At 44.6% G+C, this 19,252-nt stretch overlaps 1 protein-coding gene across 1 annotated transcript in view; it reads right to left on the bottom strand.

The window, feature by feature from the left end:
• The window catches only part of vapal (VAMP (vesicle-associated membrane protein)-associated protein A, like), a 152,180-nt gene that overhangs the window by 37,823 nt on the left and 95,105 nt on the right, over positions 1–19,252 (bottom strand). The gene's annotated exons all lie outside the window — the stretch shown is intronic.

The raw sequence follows: 19,252 nt of genomic DNA, 5'->3' as shown, positions 1-19,252 counted from the left end.
AAGGCCCACAGAACAAATGGTGAATCCTACATTTCTCCTCGCGGGTTATGACTGACGGCATATATTTCAGCATTTTTTGTTCTTATTTCAGATTTCCCGTTTCTCATCATCAGGCTTCTCGTAACTGCCATTTTCACAACTGCGTGGAAACTTATACCAGTGCACATTGAGCTCAATTACAATTCTACCTTAACAACTAATTTTGTTTCCACCACATGGAAAATCTGATTCCCATACAAAAATTACAACCAAATTGACATGAATGTCCCTGGCACCAAACTACAGGTGAAAGTTTAAACTAGTAAATGCAAAGGTTTGACCTAAAACACAATGTTAGGTTTTGATTGGACAAAATTTCAAATCAAGGGAAGATTTAAGAGAGAGGTTATGCAGCAAAAGGAGTTATAGAAGAACAGAAGGGGATTCGGGAAGTTCATGTGCATGAGCTTGATGAGATCCATAGGTCATAACAAGTATACATGGGCAAGAGTTAAATCAACAATAGTTACAAATGTATTGCATGTGTTATTTTTCTATGATCTAAAGCCCTGAAAAATCATTCAATAATTCTGTTATCTATTGCCACTACCAATGTTTCTTTTAATAAATCAGTTTGATAGTTTATAGTTGAAACCATAATAGTCTGTGAGAATGTTTATTCCTCTGCTTTCCAAAATCCAAAAAAAAAAAAAAAAATCACACAAGTACTTGAATCACATCCTGAAAGCTAATACAAGTGATAAATGAGCTAAGAAATAAAGGATGTTTTTATGAGATTGGAAGTACACTGTAGACCAATAAATATGGGGTCAGCATTTGAGGGCGACATCTGTAAGCAATTTAGGGAGTGTATCATATTCAATGTAGAAGGGCTTCAACTGTGATTGAGATAACAAAGGTTCATAGGCAACAAAGGAAGAACGAAAGGCAAGATTTGTTTCAGAGTAAACAAGCAGGACATAAAAGCAATAACATACAAAAACGGTTGGCAAATATGCCTATACGTCTATTAGGTTCACAAGAGAAAAACAAAGTAACACTGAAAGAGAGATGTCAGAATAAGCACATTAGTAAACAAAGAAAGCATACGGCCACTTAGAGATAATGGAGCACCATTTTATAGTTGATTAGGAAGGAATGGTAGAAATGCTCAATGAGTATTTTGGTTCAGGTTTTTTTTTTTAAATACTAAAGTAAAATTGAGGCTCCATGAAAGGAGATTGAAGAGAAATATTCAACCGATGTTGTATTAAAAAAAGTAAATCAAACACGTGCAAAAGGAAACCAGACCCAGATGGTTCTCATCCTAGAATATTAGAGGTCAGGAGGACATAATGGATGCCCCAACCAGAATTTTCCAAAAAGAGTGCACAGGTAATAAATGTTACCCCATGTGTAAAAGAAAACGCTTGGAAATTACAGGGTAGATACGCTTTAGCTGCAACAAGATTTCTAGAACATACATTTCAGAGTGAAATGAGTGAACATGAGGGTTAGTCAGGAACTGGTTCGAGATTTTTGAACATGGCTGGTCATGCTTGACAAATTGAATTTTTGTAAGGAGCTATTTACGAAGGGAATAATATTTCATATTTGATGAGGTTGTTATGAATTCAAGACTGTCACATGGAAGCACGCTGGTTCAATGGTTCAAGTCCTCCTCCCTAACTTGTTTGGCTTTGTTCTTTTAAGATGAAAATAACAGCACTATCTTATGCATACTGAATGTAATAGCAGGATGCAGGAGTTAATAAAACTGTGATATAGACTGAATCGCAATGTCTTGATCATAGGTATTCCTTGAAAAAAAATACTCATCAGGACAAGCAATGGAGACACAGAAAAGTTCAGGATTTAGGCATGATAAACACCAATGTAAAGAGGAAAAGAATGAAAGATCGGGCTCCCTTCACCCCGTACATATTATCGCCTTTTGCTTTCTTGCTATTTTGTTTTAATGCTGCTCAAAAACAATATTTTCCAATTTTATATCAGAAACTTTATAACTAACCTGTGCATTTTCAGCATTTCCTGTTCATCTCTCAATTACAGCAACTGCAGTAATAACTTTTTGTATGCATGGACAGCCAGAGGAGCGATCGGGCGTCACGGAGCTGTGGGCGTCATGGAGCTGTGGGCGCACGCGATCTCGGGGGGCCCTACATTTTGGTGGCGGTCCGAGTCCGGCATGCCCCATGGGCGGCCGCTGCCGTGCGCATGCGCGGACTCCCGACCCGAAGTATGGGGCCCGTATCCACAGCCAGAGCTGCGAGAAGCACTCCAGGGCCCTGCTAGCCCCCTGCAGATGGGAGAATCACTCAGGACTTTCTTAAGGACCAAATAATCATGTAATTAAGGATCATGTAATCAGGTTCTTAAATCATCTAGAACGATTGCGAGAAATTGGTCTTCAATGAATGGCAAAGCCCCTTGTAGTAGTTACGCATTCACTTTCCGGCCAAGCTGCCACGAGCTCGAGCTTCACAGGCATTTCTCCACAAATATGTCAGTTTAAGATCTCCACATCTTCTGCCTCACCTCGTCACTGTTTCTCTGTCTCTATCAACTTCAAACTCATGCAGTTTCCTCCTCTTCTAATCTACATTGTTCTGATTCATTCCTTTATACAGGCTCACTTTCTGAACGAGAAGTTCCACAACTAAAATGTTCATGAAACCTACTACCTTCAAACATGCCTACTCAATACCTAGGCCTTTTGATTTGGATTACATTTTTAATTTCTGTTCCACTCACCTTTAAATATTTTGTATTGCCTTCATTATTGATGTTACTCAGGCACTTGCCACCGATTGGTGCAAATTCACTTCAACAGCAGTTATCTAATCAGGTTCAATGGTGTCATGGTGTCAATCAACACAAAGAAATTTGTCAACTCAAATGCCAAACATCTTCCAAATAACCACAAATTAACAGAAAGATGCAGGCCTAACTATTCCACAATTAAATCACTTATTATGCTTATAGTTGGCTAATCCAGCAGGGATTGGTTTCAACTAACCCTTGACACCCAACTTATCCTGAACTGTCCAACTCAAACTTCGGCACGGCCTCAGTCTCAAAGTTATCCCTTTTGAGAGACTAACTGTATTTTATAACGTTAAATTTAGTCCATCGTTGTTCTGTTCAACTACATACTTAATCCGATTTATACTTTAATTTCTGAACTTTCCACTGACTCTAATTTAGTATTACCTCCACTGAATCATTTCACATTGATTCAAATTAGAGACAGCAATGATTTGAGCACCAGGCTGAGTAATTCCACTTAGTACCACTGTCACACTTCATCTCACTACTCCTCCAACCAGTACAGACATCCTTCGATCCTGTAAGAACTTACTATGTAAATGCCATATAAAATCTGAATTCATGTATTTTTAGAAATCTTATGAAGAAAACTTCTAAATAGGCATGCCGTCTGAAAAACACAGGACCTGATAGTTATCTCTGGCAAGGACATGCTTCAAGCACATTCATAATCTATACAAACCAAGTAAAAAAGATAAAGCAGGCTCAAGAGGAAAATGATTAATTTTGGAGGGGGAAGAGTTTTGCTCGTAGTGATATATGCTGCCTGCAGTCCTTACCAAGCAGAAAAAGACCAGAAGGGAGCTTCGTAACATCTCAGCCATTCTCGAGAAGGCAAAGAACAAAGAGAAAAGAGGATAATGCTGACAGACAGACAATAGACTGCCACCTCCAGCTGCAGGGACCAACTACATCTGCTTGCCTATTCTCCAGGATCAGTAAACCGCTCTCCCCTGTCATGGGTTGTCTGCTTTTTCTGTTTATTTTTTAAATTTAGAGTGTCCAATTCATTTTTTCCAATTAAGGGGCAATTTAGTGTGGCCAATACAACTACACTGCACATCTTTGGATTGTGGAGGTGAAACGCACGCAAACACGGGGAGAATGTGCAAACTCCACACGGAGAGTGCCCCAGAGCTGGGATCGAACCTGGGACCTCAGCGACGTGAGGCAGCGGTGCTAACCACTGCACCACCGTGCTGCCCCCGCATTTTCTATATTCTTAACTTATGCATACATTTAAACCATTGTTTCTTAATAAACTACTTTAAAATCACATGAATTCGACCTATTTTGGGTAATCTGTGAGTCCCAAACCTAAACTCTGTAACTTCTGATAATTAATTATGTTATTTTACATGAAATGAAAGCACAACTAACTGATCTGTTGTCAGCTGCATTTTAGTCACCCCTTTTGAATACAAGTACCACAGTCTCCCGGTTTCTAATCTACTGATAACTTCCAGTTTCAACCAATTTCCTCATGTCTTCCAGCCTCTGCTCTCTTCACTGGTCTCTCAAAGTGATAACCTGAGGATTTAAAGTTAAGTCTTTTCACATTTATTTGCATAGAATCCCTGCAGGACAAGTGGTGGTAATTCGGCCCCATCAAATCTGCACCAACCCTCCGAAAGAGCATGCTACCTAGGCCCACTGTCCACCCTATCCTCGTAACCCTGCCTAACCTGCACATTTTAGACAGATTTTTTTTTCAAATACTAAAAGGATTTTCTTAGAATACAGCCTGCCTTGCTACAAATTTAATGAACCAACTCTTTAAAAGGAAATTGGATATTAGAAAAGAATAAAAGGAAGGGGAAAACAGGAAAATTAGATGAAAATGGTTGTGTCCAGTTGAACTAACAAATGCATAACGGGTCAAATAGTCTCTATCTAGGGGCAAGTGAGGGCTGAGGGAGAGAATGAAAATGGCAGGAAAAAGACAACAAACTTGCATTTATATACTGCCTTCATGCCATCAGGTCATTCCAAAGTACTTCAGTCTTTCTGAAGTTTCATTGCTGCAACATAATCAAAAATACTATTGCAACAGCTGCATTGGGGGAAATGGTGCCAAGTTCATTTGTCGATGAATACTTCCCTAAAAGTTAATTACATATGATATTCTAGCACAATATTATGTGGGTGTTACTTTATTATGAGCATTCTAGCTAAGTCTACTATGTCTCATTGACATCTGTACATGAAAGCAGCACTCCATCCACAAAGTGCATGACTGTCACACATATCTTGGTGTAACTTTGCAAATCTGCATGCAAGATTAGCTTTTACTCACCCAACTGGAATGCTGGGTTTTGGATTTCCTGAGTGTAAGCATATAACTTAATGGCTAGCCCCAAGGGAATTTATCTATCTGTCATCTCTTAAGTGATTGCGATTGCACATGCCCCATTGAAGAATTCTCATTCATCTGTAGTTAGCAATTTACTGTTAAATATTTAGCATCAACCAAGGAAACGCAAACCGCCTAAGTAAATGCCCAATTTACTATTTCTCGTACAGCCATCCAGTCGAGGGCTATCCCCTTGTAGCATGACTTCCTGTGCGGGTCTCATGTACTTCAGCCTTCCTATACCTTCAATAGTCCAATAAATGGAGTGCAGGAAAATCTGAAGAAAATCGAACAGTTACAAATATAATCAAAGTATATGGGCACTAGAGGTAGAATCAATCTCAGGCAGAAAACAATTAAGATATGGGAGACAAAGGGCGGCATGTGGCACAGTGGATAGCACTGGGACTGCGGCGCTGAGGACCCGGGTTCGAATCCCGGCCCAGGGTCACTGTCCGTGTGGAGTTTGCACGTTCTCCCAGTGTCTGCGTGGGTTTCACCCCACAACCCAAAGATGTGCAGGTTAGGTGGATTGGCCACACTAAATTGCCCGATTTGGAAAAAATAATGGGTACTCTAAATTTATTTTTAAAAAGGTGTGGGAGACAAGTAAATTACAAGTGTTTTATTCACACTGCCACTGTAAGTCAACCAATTTACAATAAGCTATCCAAGAAGGAGAAAACTTGAGGGAAAAGAGTGCTAGAGACCCACAGGTAAAAGCAGTGACAGGTAGACAGTGGGAGTCAAGGAGAGAGTGAGCCTGAGGGTAAAACAGTGTCAGAGTCCAGCAAATAAAAGGCAGCAGAAACAGAAAATGCTGGACAATCTCAGCAGATCTGACAGCATCTGTCGAGAGAACGGAGCTAACGTTTCAAACCTTGATGACATCCAGACTTGAAACATTAGCTCTGTTCTCTCTCCACAGATGCTGTCAGACCTGCTGAGATTGTCCAGCGTTTCCTGCTTTTGTTTCAGATTCCAGCATCCGCTGTAATTTGCTTTAATTTTAAACAAAAGCAAGCAGTCAGCAGGAATACAAGAGAGCTCAGGTCTGGGAGAAAACAGTGCCGAGAGCCACAGGTAAAAGTGGGAACTCCGTGGGAGACTGAAAGCACAGAGGGAACAAATCAACTCAAAAAGGAGTGACTTAACTGAGCAACAGGTAGGATGGGTTTTCAGAGCGCCAAGCTGAGGAGCGAATATCTGAAAGAGTTTGGGTAGAGCAGCGTAATAGTTTGCCTGAGCCTCAGGTGTAAGATGAAAAACAAACTGTCAGAAGAGTTAAGTAACTATTTACAAGAGTATATATTCAGAGCATATAAAAATATTAAAATTAAAAGCTTAAAATCTAGTTAGTACTTTGTTTAATGAGGAATAAAGTTTTTTTTTAATGCAGCTGAGACCTACCTGTTGCTTTCATCTCCTGTGTCAGGTGGGAACGCCTGGACACTTCACATGTCTTGGTGGACCACACTTGTATTAAGTGTCTGCAGCTGTACCAGCTCAAGGTCTGTATTTCTAAACTCAAGCGGCCTTGAGGGCGACTGCAGCACATCAAGGAGGATTTGTGTTTCCTGGATTCTGCATTCCAGCTAATAGTCACTCACATGCAGTAAGAATTCAGGTTAGTAAACAAGTGGCCACCCGGAATAGTAGAAAGCAGCAGGAAGTACAGGAGTATTCAGGGTGTGTGCCACTCTCAAACAATTACTCTACATTGGAGATTGCTGGGAATGACGCTAACCTGAAGGAGTACAGGCCAGACAATGGCATCAATGGCCAAAGGGCTGTACAGATGGGAACAGTGTAGAAATTCAATGATCACTGTTGTAACCTGCCTAATCCTATTGGCTGGGGACAATTAGTTACCCAATGATGTATTTTGGGGAATGAGTTCTCCCGATAAGGGGGCAAAGCAATCGTTAAACTTTCAGCTGTATAAATAGAGCTGGCCAGTTTAGTACCGACCAGAGAGAGCCAGTAGTGTACTACTGGTGCTGTGTAAATATTGTTGTTGTTGGAAGTTACTTTGTTTGACTCAACAAACACGTGGACTCTTCATGGCCCTCACAAAAATCACCTAAGTCGGGTTTTCTATAGGCCTTCAATTAGTGAAACGATATAGAGGAGCAAACCTGAAGGGAAATCACAGAGATGTGCAAGAACCGTAAAGTAGCAATGCCGGGGTACTTTAATTATGCAAATATCATCTGGGATAGTAATATCGTGAAGGGCGAAGAATTTCTGATAATACTTTCTGAAGAATTTCCGTGACAATATATTCTTGATGTGGAGAGGCCGACGTTGGACTGGGGTGGGCAAAGTAAGAAGTCTTGCACCACCAGGTTAAAGCCCACCAGATTTGTTTCAAATCACTAGCTTTCAGAGCGCAGCTCTTGGCCCACTCGAAGAGAGGCATTGCCAGATCAGGTGCCAGGGAATAATGGGAAGCCAAGTGGGCCAAGTGTCAGTGAGGGAACGGTTGGGTAAGAGGTATCATCAAGACTTCCGGGTGCGGCGATGACCAGCTGAGTCGCACGTTTCGGCAGCTCCCGGTGGAACGGACTTTTGGGCTCTTAATAAGAGCCCCAACGGCAATTTTAACGGCTAAAAGTACTGTGCGGTGAACCAGAAGGGAATCTCCCCTGGATACGGATGAAAAAAGGAGAGGAAGGTGGCCGGATTGCGGTGGATCCTTTAGAGCAGCGGCAAGGAAGGCAAGCAAAAACCAAGATGGCGTCGGAAGGTGGCAGTTTAATATGGGGCCCTGAACAACACGAGTTTTTGAAACGCTGCGTGGAAGAACTCAAAAAGGAAATGAAGGAGGAGCTGTTAGCGTCGATATTACAGGCGATCGAAGGGCTAAAGGAGGAGCAAAAGACCCAGGAGCGAGAGCTTTGGGTCGTGAAGGCAAAGGCTGCCGAGAATGAGGACGACATAGAGCCTGGTGGTGAAGACGGAGATGCACGAAGCACACCATAAACGGTGTGTGGAAAGGCTGGAGGCACTGGAGAACAACGCGAGGAGGAACAACCTAAGGATTCTTGGTCTTCCTGAAGGTGCGGAGGGAGCGGACGTCGGGGCATATGTGAGCACGATGCTGCACTCGTTAATGGGAGCGGAGGCCCCGGCGGGTCCGCTGGAGGTGGAGGGAGCATACCGAGTGATGGCGCGAGGACCGAGAGCAGGAGAAATTCCTCGAGCCATAGTGGTGAGATTCCTCCGTTTTAAGGATAGAGAGATGGTCCTTAGATGGGCAAAGAAAACTCGGAGCAGTAAGTGGGAGAACGCGGTGATCCGCGTATACCAAGACTGGAGTGCGGAGGTGGCGAGAAGGAGGGCGAGCTTTAATCGGGCCAAGGCGGTGCTTCACAAAATGGAATGCTGCAACTGGCAAGACTGTGGGTCACATATCAAGGGAGGCACCACTACTTTGAGACGGCGGATGAGGCGTGGACTTTTATCGTGGAAGAAAAATTGGAATGAGCGGGTTATTAAAAAAAAGAACGTTTGAAACAACGAGTATGGGGGGCGAAGAGGGGGGTAAAAAGGGGGAAAAGAGGAGTTTTATGTTATTAATCCTGCGATGTGGTAACTTTTCTCTCTTCTACAGGAGGTGGTGGGGGGAGGAAAGGAGGTGGAGGAGATGGGGCGTTGACCATTGGGGGCGGGGTCAAGGGGGAAGCGCAGGCTCGGTTCCCGCGCTATGATAATCATGGCGGGAATAGGGAAGCAGGAAGGAGGGGGCGTCACACGGTGCGAGCCGAGGTCACGGGGGGAAGCCGAGGTCAGCCAGAGTTTGCTGACTTCTGGGAGCAACATGGGGGGTGTAACTACGCTAGTGGGGGATCTAGAGGGGGGGGGGGGGGGGTGGGAGGGGGGGAACTATTGGGCTGCTGCTGCTGCTGGGGAGAGGGGGGAGATGGTACGGGGTGGGATGGGCGGGGGGGGGGCACCGCCTGGGGGGGGACACAGCTGCGTGGGAACCGGGTGAGGAGCTGGAAAAAGGGGATGGCTAATCGACAAGGGGGGGGGGTAAAAAGCCCCCAAACCCGGCTGATCACGTGGAACGTGAGAGGGCTGAACGGGCCGATAAAGAGGGCACGGGTACTCGCACACCTTAAGAAACTTAAGGCAGACGTGGTTATGTTACAGGAAACGCACTTGAAACTGAGAGGCCAGGTGATACTACGCAAAGGTTGGGTGGGGCAGGTGTTCCATTCGGGGCTAGATGCGAAAAATAGGGGGGTGGCTATATTAGTGGGGAAGCGGGTAATGTTTGAGGCAAAGACTATAGTGGCAGATAGCGGAGGCAGATACGTGATGGTGAGTGGCAAACTACAGGGGGAGACGGTGGTTTTGGTAAACGTATATGCCCCGAACTGGGATGATGCCAATTTTATGAGGCGTAAGCTAGGACGCATCCCGGACCTAGAGGTGGGAAAGTTGGTAATGGGGGGAGATTTCAATACGGTGTTGGAACCAGGGCTGGACAGGTCGAGGTCCAGGACTGGAAGGAGGCCGGCAGCAGCCAAGGTGCTTAAAGATTTTATGGAGCAGATGGGAGGAGTAGACCCGTGGAGATTTAGCAGACCTAGGAGTAAGGAGTTTTTGTTTTTCTCCTATGTCCACAAAGTCTATTCGCGAATAGACTTTTTTGTTTTGGGAAGGGCGTTGATCCCGAAGGTGAGGGGAACGGAGTATACGGCTATAGCCATTTCGGATCACGCTCCACATTGGGTGGACTTGGAGATAGGGGAGGAAACAGAAGGGCGCCCACCCTGGAGAATGGACATGGGACTAATGGCAGGTGAGGGGGTGTGTCTAAGGGTGAGGGGGTGCATTGAAAAGTACTTGGAACTCAATGATAATGGGGAGGTCCAGGTGGGAGTGGTCTGGGAGGCGCTGAAGGCAGTGGTTAGAGGGGAGCTGATATCAATAAGGGCACATAAAGGAAAGCAGGAGAGTAGGGAACGGGAGCGGTTGCTGCAAGAACTTCTGAGGGTGGACAGGCAATATGCGGAGGCACCGGAGGAGGGACTGTACAGGGAAAGGCAAAGGCTACACGTAGAATTTGACCTGCTGACAACGGGTACTGCAGAGGCACAGTGGAGGAAGGCACAGGGTGTACAGTACGAATATGGGGAGAAGGCGAGCAGGTTGCTGGCCCACCAATTGAGGAAAAGGGGAGCAGCGAGGGAAATAGGGGGAGTGAGGGATGAGGAAGGAGAGATGGAGCGGGGAGTGGAGAGGGTGAATGGAGTGTTCAAGGCATTTTATAAAAAATTATACGAAGCTCAACCCCCGGATGGGAGGGAGAGAATGATGGGCTTTCTGGACCGGCTGGAATTTCCCAAGGTGGGGGAGCAGGAAAGGGTGGGACTGGGAGCACAGATTGAAATAGAGGAAGTAGTGAAAGGAATTAGGAGCATGCAGGCGGGGAAGGCTCCGGGACCGGATGGATTCCCAGTTGAATTTTACAGGAAATATGTGGACTTGCTCACCCCGCTACTGATGAGGACCTTTAATGAAGCAAAGGAAAGGGGACAGCTGCCCCCGACTATGTCTGAGGCAACGATATCGCTTCTCCTAAAGAAGGAAAAGGACCCGCTGCAATGCGGGTCCTATAGACCTATTTCCCTCCTAAATGTAGACGCTAAGATTCTGGCCAAGGTAATGGCAATGAGGATAGAGGATTGTGTCCCGAGGGTGGTCCATGAGGACCAAACTGGGTTTGTGAAGGGGAGACAGCTGAATACGAATATACGGAGGCTGCTAGGGGTAATGATGATGCCCCCACCAGAGGGGGAAGCGGAGATAGTGGTGGCGATGGATGCCGAGAAAGCATTTGATAGAGTGGAGTGGGGTTATCTGTGGGAGGTGCTGAGGAGATTTGGTTTTGGAGATCAATATGTTGGATGGGTGCAGCTGTTGTATAGGGCCCCAGTGGCGAGTGTGGTCACGAATGGACGGGGATCTGCATACTTTCGGCTCCATAGAGGGACAAGGCAGGGATGCCCTCTGTCCCCATTATTGTTTGCACTGGCGATTGAGCCCCTGGCAATAGCATTGAGGGGTTCCAAGAAGTGGAGGGGAGTACTTAGAGGAGGAGAAGAACACCGGGTATCTCTGTATGCGGATGATTTGTTGTTATATGTAGCGGACCCGGCGGAGGGGATGCCAGAGATAATGCGGACACTTCGGGAGTTTGGAGAATTCTCAGGATACAAACTGAACATGGGGAAAAGTGAGTTGTTTGTGGTGCATCCAGGGGAGCAGAGCAGAGAAATAGAGGACTTTCCGCTGAGGAAGGTAACAAGGGACTTTCGTTACTTGGGGATCCAGATAGCCAAGAATTGGGGTACATTGCATAGGTTAAATTTAACACGATTGGTGGAACAAATGGAGGACTTCAAGAGATGGGACATGGTATCCCTGTCACTGGCAGGGAGGGTGCAGGCGGTTAAAATGGTAGTCCTCCCGAGATTCCTCTTTGTGTTTCAGTGCCTCCCGGTGGTGATCACGAAGGCTTTTTTCAAAAGGATCGAAAAGAGTATCATGAGTTTTGTGTGGGCCAGGAAGACCCCGAGAGTGAGGAAGGGATTCTTACAGCGTAGTAGGGATAGGGGGGGGGCTGGCGCTACCGAGTCTAAGTGAGTACTACTGGGCTGCCAATATCTCAATGGTGAGTAAGTGGGTGGGAGAAGAGGAGGGAGCGGCGTGGAAGAGATTGGAGAGGGCGTCCTGTAGGGGGACTAGCCTACAAGCTATGGTGACGGCCCCATTGCCGTTCTCACCGAAGAAATACACCACAAGCCCAGTGGTGGTGGCGACTTTGAAAATTTGGGGACAGTGGAGACGGCATAGGGGAAAGACGGGAGCCTTGGTGGGGTCCCCGATAAGAAATAACCATAGGTTTGCCCCGGGGAGAATGGATGGGGGATTTGGAATATGGCAAAGAGCAGGAGTAACGCAACTGAAAGATCTGTTTGTGGATGGGAAGTTCGCAAGTCTGGGAGCGCTGACCGAGAAATATGGGTTGCCCCAAGGGAATGCATTCCGGTATATGCAACTGAGGGCTTTTGCGAGGCAACAGGTGAGGGAATTCCCGCAGCTCCCGACGCATGAGGTGCAGGACAGAGTGATCTCAAAGACATGGGTGGGGGACGGTAAGGTGTCAGATATATATAGGGAAATGAGGGACGAGGGGGAGATTATGGTAGATGAGCTGAAAAGGAAATGGGAAGAAGAGCTGGGGGAGGAGATTGAGGAGGGGATGTGGGCGGATGCCCTAAGTAGGGTAAACTCATCGTCCTCGTGTGCCAGGCTAAGCCTGATTCAATTTAAGGTGTTACACAGGGCGCATATGACTGGAGCACGGCTCAATAAATTTTTGGGGGTAGAGGATAGGTGTGCGAGATGCTCGAGAAGCCCAACGAATCACACCCGCATGTTCTGGTCATGTCTGGCACTACAGGGGTTCTGGGTGGGGGTGACAAAGGTGCTTTCGAAAGTAGTGGGGGTCCAGGTCGAACCAAGCTGGGGGTTGACTATATTTGGGGTTGCACAAGAGCCGGGAGTACAGGAGGCGAGAGAGGCCGATGTTTTGGCCTTTGTGTCCCTAGTAGCCCGGCGCAGGATACTGTTGATGTGGAAGGAAGCCAAGCCCCCGGGTGTGGAGACCTGGATAAATGACATGGCAGGGTTTATAAAGCTGGAACGGATTAAGTTCGTCCTAAGGGGATCGGCTCAAGGGTTCACCAGGCGGTGGCAACCGCTCGTCGAATACCTCACAGAAAGATAGAGGGAATGGAAAAGAAGAAGGTAGCAGCAGCAGCCCAGGGGGGGGGGAGGGGGGGAGAAACCAGAAGGACTCTCAGGGTTGTTAATATATATGTATAATATGTATAGGTCGTTGCTATAAATAATTGTATATTGGACTGTTAAATCATATTTTTGGAGAGTGTTTATCTGAGACAAGGCAGTTGCCATTTAGTTTTAGTTTTCGTTTTTGTTATATATTATTTATTCTTTGTTTATAAAACAGGTCATTGTTATTTATACGGTTATATTATTGTGTAAAGGATACACAATGTACTGTGATGGTTGACCAAAAATTTTCAATAAAATATTTAAATAAATAAAAAAGAGGTATCATCAAATTATAAGGTTTAGGTTAGTAATGGAGAAGAGCAAGTTCCAATCTAATGCAGAATTTATTCTAAATTGGAAGAGGGCTAAATTCAACGGAATCAAAGTAAGTCATAATGTAGATTTGCCGAGCCGGTGCATGCATGATGCACTGAATGGTCTCTTTCCGTCCCGTAACACTTCTGTGAAAGAGATTCTAACCAGAGTAAAGTGAAACCAGAGACTGACAGTAAAATCTAAAACAGAACAATGGGCATTGGAAAATGGGATTAGAATAGATAGGTGCTTGATGACCGATGCAGACACGATGGGCCTCTTCTGAGCTGTAAAATTCTATGACTCTATAACTTTAAGGAGGTTATGACAAATCAAAATTAAGAGGGTACAAAATACTTAGCAGGCGAGATTGAAGGTGATGTATGCTTAAGAGGTGCAGAGTAAGGCTAGAATACATACTTGTATCAGTATTTACAAAGGAAAAGGATACTGACAAAATATCAGTGGAAGTAGGAGCGGGAGGTAACAGATAGGGAAAATTGATAAGCAGAATGTACTGGAGATCGAGGGGAAATTTTATAGAGATGGACATGAATATGGCAAATTTTGATATGGTAGACAAAGAAAAGCTATTCGCATGGGGGGGGTACAGAGGAGGAGGAGTTGGCAGGGAAAGGGAGAGAGAAGAGAGAGGGAGAGAGAAGAGAGAGGGAGAGAGAAGAGAGAGGGAGAGAGAAGAGAGGGGGGAGAAGAGCAAAATGGGGGCGGGGGGAGAAGAGAGAGAGGGGGCAGAAGAGAGAGAGGGGGAAGAGGAGCGAGAGAGCGAGAGAGAGAAAGTAAGTAATATCACTGGACAAGTAATCCCTTCCCACAGCAGCTGGTAGAATTTGAATTAACTGAATTCAAAATCTGCAATAGAAATCTAGTCTCAATGCTGGTGATCATGGAACCATCATCAATTGTCATTAAAACCCATCTGGTTCACTGATGTTCTTTAGTAAATGAAATCTGCGATCCTTACGCAAGTCTGGCCATTTATGTGACTCCAAACCCGCAGCAATATGGTTGACTCTCAAATGGCCAAGCAAGCCACTCAGTTCAAGGGTAATTAGGGATGGACAACAAATGCTGGCCTTGCCAGGGACACCCATATCTCATGAAAGAACACACTGTTATAAAGCTGATGCGCAAGCACTGGGGACACAGCGCAAGAGATGTGAGGAAGAACTTTTTCTTTTATACAGAAAGCATTGCCTGCGAAGGTGGCAGAAGTGGAGATGGTCAACAATTTCAAAAGGAAATCGGGTGGGCACTTGAGAAAAAGAAACCTGCAGGTCTACAGGAAGAGCCTAGGTGCATGGAATTGGCTGACAGAGAGTCAGCATGGACCTGATGAACCGAATGAACTCCTTGTGTGTTATTATGACTGTGACTAAGTTGAATGGATTGTTTTGCTTGAATCGACCATCCTACCACCCTGAAAATCTCTAGCTCTCACTGTCTTTTAGTGCGGAAATCAAGGATATCATGCTGGGAAATGTGGAAACAATCTTTCAATTCGAGCAGAAGGTAACTTGCAGAATTAAAGTTAACATTTCAAAAGTTTTTTTTTGTTGTCACTTAGTTGAAACCAATACAGTTAAAATAACTACTAATTTCGGCCCTCGGTCAGAGAGAAAGTATAATAAACCTCCAAATTTGTTAAGGAAAAGGGTGATAAAAGATTACAAACATTTTTAATGACATCCCTTTTCGACAATATACTAATCAAAAGTAGCCACTCTTAAGTAATTAGTACTTAACACAAGGCAAAGTTGAACAATAATTGAGTAAACCAATTTTCTTACAAAATAATTCTCATATGAGTATAGGAACATAGAAACAAGAGGAGGAATTTCAGCCCCTCAGGCCTGCTCCACCATTCAGTTAGATCAAAGCTGGTCAAGATCTTTTTTTTATTCATTTACGGGATGTGGGCGTCGCTGGTGAGTCCATCATTTCTTGACCATCCCTAGTTGCCCTTCAGAAGGTGGTGGGGAGTTGCCTTCTTGAACCGCTGCAGTCCTTGAGGTGTAGGTACACCCCCTGTGCTGTTAGGGAGGCAGTTCCAGGATTTTGCTACAGTGACTGTGAAGGAGCAGCGATATGTTTCCAAGTCGGGTGGTGAGTGACTTGGAGGGGAACCAGGTGGTGGGGTTCCCAGGTATCTGCTACTCTTGTCCTTCTAGATGGTAGTGGTCTTGCGTTTGGAAGGTGTTGCGTAAGGAACATTGGTGAGTTACTGCAGTGCATCATGTAAATAGTACACAAGGCTGCCACTGTTAGGCGGTCGTGGAGGGTTTGAATATTTGTGGAAGGGGGAGCAATCAAGCGGGCTTTGTCCTGGATGGTGTTGAGCTTCTTGAGTGTTGTTGGAGCTGCACTCATCCAGGCAAGTGGAGAGTATTCCATTACACTCCTGACCCTTGTGCCTTGCACATAGTGGTCTGGCTTTGGGGAGTCAGGTGAGTTACTCACCGTAGGATTCCTACCCATTGACCTGCCCTGGTAGCCACAGTATTAATGTGGCTAGTCCAGTTCAGTTTCTGATCAATGGTAACCCCCAGGATTTTGATTGTGGGGAATTCAGCGATGTTAGTGCCACTGAATGTCATGGGGTGGTGGTTAGATCCTCTCTTGTCGGAGATGGTCATTGCCTGGCACTTGTATGACACAAATGTAACTTGCCACTTGTCAGCCCATGTCTGGATATTATCCAGGTCTTGCAGCATTTGGGCATGGACTACTTCATTATCTGAGGAGTAGCGAATGATTGTCTTGGTTCAGTAATTCAACCATGCCAAATAAAAATCTAGCAATTTCACGTTTTGAAATGTTTGATGAAAGATCAGACATGAAAAGTTAATTCTGTTTCTCACTGAGATGCTGTCAAACCTGCTGAACATCTCCAGCATTTTCTGTTTTTCTGCTCATCATTTCTGATTTCCAATTGTATTAAGTTCAGATACATTGACACCAATAAATTTTCACGCGGATCACAATTCAAATTATGCTGGAAGCAACATGATTACTGCTTCAAAAAATTAATTTAATTGGTACCGACGTTTGCAACTTGAGTGACTTGTTTCCATTCAAACAATGTGGGTATCCGTTGCTGGTAAGGTCAGCATTTATTGCTCATCCTAATTGCCCTTCAGGTGATGAGCTATCTTTTTGAATTGCTGGAGTTTGTGGGTTGTTGATACACCCAGTGCTGTTAAGTGGAGAGTTCGAAGAAATTGATCTCGTGAAGATGAAGACACAGTAATATATTTCCAATTCAGGATGGTGTTTGATTTGGAGGGGAACTTGCAGGTGGTGTAGCTCTCAGGTATCTGTTGTCCTGTTTGTCTTAAGGCTGTGGGTTTGAAAAAACCTGTTGCAAAATGCTGCAGTGCACCTTGTAGATGCTCAATACAGGGGGGTGAATGGTGAAGGCTGTGAGATAAATGGAGGAAATTTTTGTTACAGTAATGTTATTAAAACCTGGGTTATGGTATATATCTGTTGCAGTAATATCCTTAAAAATCCTGGTTTAACATAGAGGCAGGCCGTGTGTCTGCAAACGGTGCAATTACGATGTCTTAAAAGATAAACATTAATTCTAGTCTAGCTTTCAAATGGATTAATTGACACCAAATCCAGAAAGATTGATTTTGATCGCCTTTGCACTGAGATAACTAGTTTCCATGAGTGTGGCACTGGAAATGTTGATGCTGGTAAACTCCCACTACATCTGCATTAGGGAGGAGAGAAAGAATTGAGCTTAGGTTTTTGCTTCTGGTTGTTATTCAGTGTCTCCTGATGGAAAGTACACGTTGATAAATACAAGAATTGGATTACCTGCAAGTGGTCCTCAGGATAAAATACCATGTCAATATTCATCATCTAGATCCACACACGATAACAAATTGACTCCAATAATAACCCAGATGGGGGCCAGTGCATGCAGAATATACTTTAGCAAAAGTTTTGTTTTTTTTTTAAAACTAGATGGTAAAACATAAACAGTTCTTCCAAGAGAATGTTGGACTAGTGTCAGTTGTGACTCAGTTGGTAACACTCTTGCCCGAGTCAGAAGGTTGTTTCAGGACTTGAGCGCAACAATCCCAGTTTACAATGCTGTGCGGTACCATGCGAATGCTGCATTGTCATAGGTACCATCTTTCAGATGAGATTTCCCCACCCCCAAACCCTCAAGACATACAAAGTAGGAGTAGACCACTCAGCCTACTCAAGCTTGCTCTGCCATTTAAAATCTGCATGGAACCTCAACTCCGCATTCCGTCTGTCTCCGGAACCTTTCTTATCAAGAATATATCGACCTCGGTCATAAAAAAATTTTAAGACTCTGCTTCCTGTGTCTTTTGAGGAAGAAAGTTCCAAACACCCACGAGCCTTTTGAGAAAAACTTGCTGATCTCCAACTTAAATGGGTGACCGCTTATCTTTAAATAGTGACACCTCATTCTAGATTCTTTCTCAAGGAGAAAACATCCTTTCCACATCCACCCTGACAAGACTCCTTAGGTTCATGTCTGCTTCAATCAAATCGCCTCTTACTCTTACAAACACGAGTGGATACAACCCTAGCCACATTTCCTTCTAAGACAACCTGCCTAATCCAAGTATTAACAAAGAATAGCCCTACAAGCCTGCACCGATCATGATTCTGTCAAAACTAAAACGTTCTCCGTATACCTCTATTCCCATCATATATTCATCAAGATGTCTCTTAAACACCAATATCCTATCTGCTTCCACAACCTCCCCTGGCAGCGGGTTCCAGGCACTCGCCACGCTTTGTGTGGAAACATCTCCTTTAAACTTTCCCCTCGCACCGTAAACCTATGTTCCCTAGTAATTGACTTTTCCACACTGGGATAAAGTGTCTGACTATCCACTCTGTCAATGCCACTCAATTTTGTAAACGTCTATCAGGTTCGCCCCTTAACCTGCGTCATTCCAGTGAAAACATTCCAAGTTTATCCAAGCAACATTCTGGTAAACCTCTTCTGTACCCTCTCCAAAGCATTCATGAGTTTTCTAGTAGTGCAGCGACCAGAATTGTACGCACTGTTCCAAATGTGCCTACGGTTCTATACAGCTGCAACATGACTTGACAATTTTATACTTAATGCCCCGACCTGTACACCCAGAGCTCTCTGCCTGTTAGTACTCCTAAGGGTTCTGCCATTTACTGTATAATTCCCACTTATATTAGACCTTCAAAAATGCATTACCTCAAATTTGTCCAGATTAAACTCCATCTGCTATTTCTCCGCCCAAACTTCCACCCGATCTATATCCTGCCGTGTATCCCCTGACAATCCTCTCCACTATCCCCAACTCCACCAATCTTTGTGTCATCCACAAACTTACTAATCAGACCAGCTACAATTTTTCTCCAAATCATTTATATATACTACGAACAACAAAGGTCGAGTACTAATCCCTGTAGAATACAATTACTCACAGCCTTCCATTCAGAAAAGCACCCTACCACCGCTACTCTCCGCCTTCTGTGACCGAGTCAGTTCTGTATCCAGCTTGCCAGCTCACCTCTGATTCCGTGTGACTTCACCTTTTGCGCAAGTCTGCCTTGTCAAAGGCTTTACTGAAGTCCATTGAGACATCTACTGCCCTTCCTTCAATCATGTTTGCCACTCCTCGAGAAACTTGATCAATTTAGTGAGACACAACATTCCTTCACAAAACCATGCTGCCTATCGCTATTAAGTCCATTTGTTTCCAAATGTGAGTAAATCCTGTCCTCACAAATCTTTTCCAATAATTTCCCTACCAGTGACGCAAGGCCCACCCGGTTTATAACTTCCTAGATTATCCCTGCTATCCTTCTTAAACAAAGGAACAACATTGG

The sequence above is a fragment of the Scyliorhinus torazame genome, chromosome 11 (assembly GCF_047496885.1).
Source record: "Scyliorhinus torazame isolate Kashiwa2021f chromosome 11, sScyTor2.1, whole genome shotgun sequence".
In the NCBI taxonomy this organism is placed as follows: Eukaryota; Metazoa; Chordata; class Chondrichthyes; order Carcharhiniformes; family Scyliorhinidae; genus Scyliorhinus; species Scyliorhinus torazame.
This window is presented reverse-complemented; position numbering and strand designations above follow the sequence as displayed.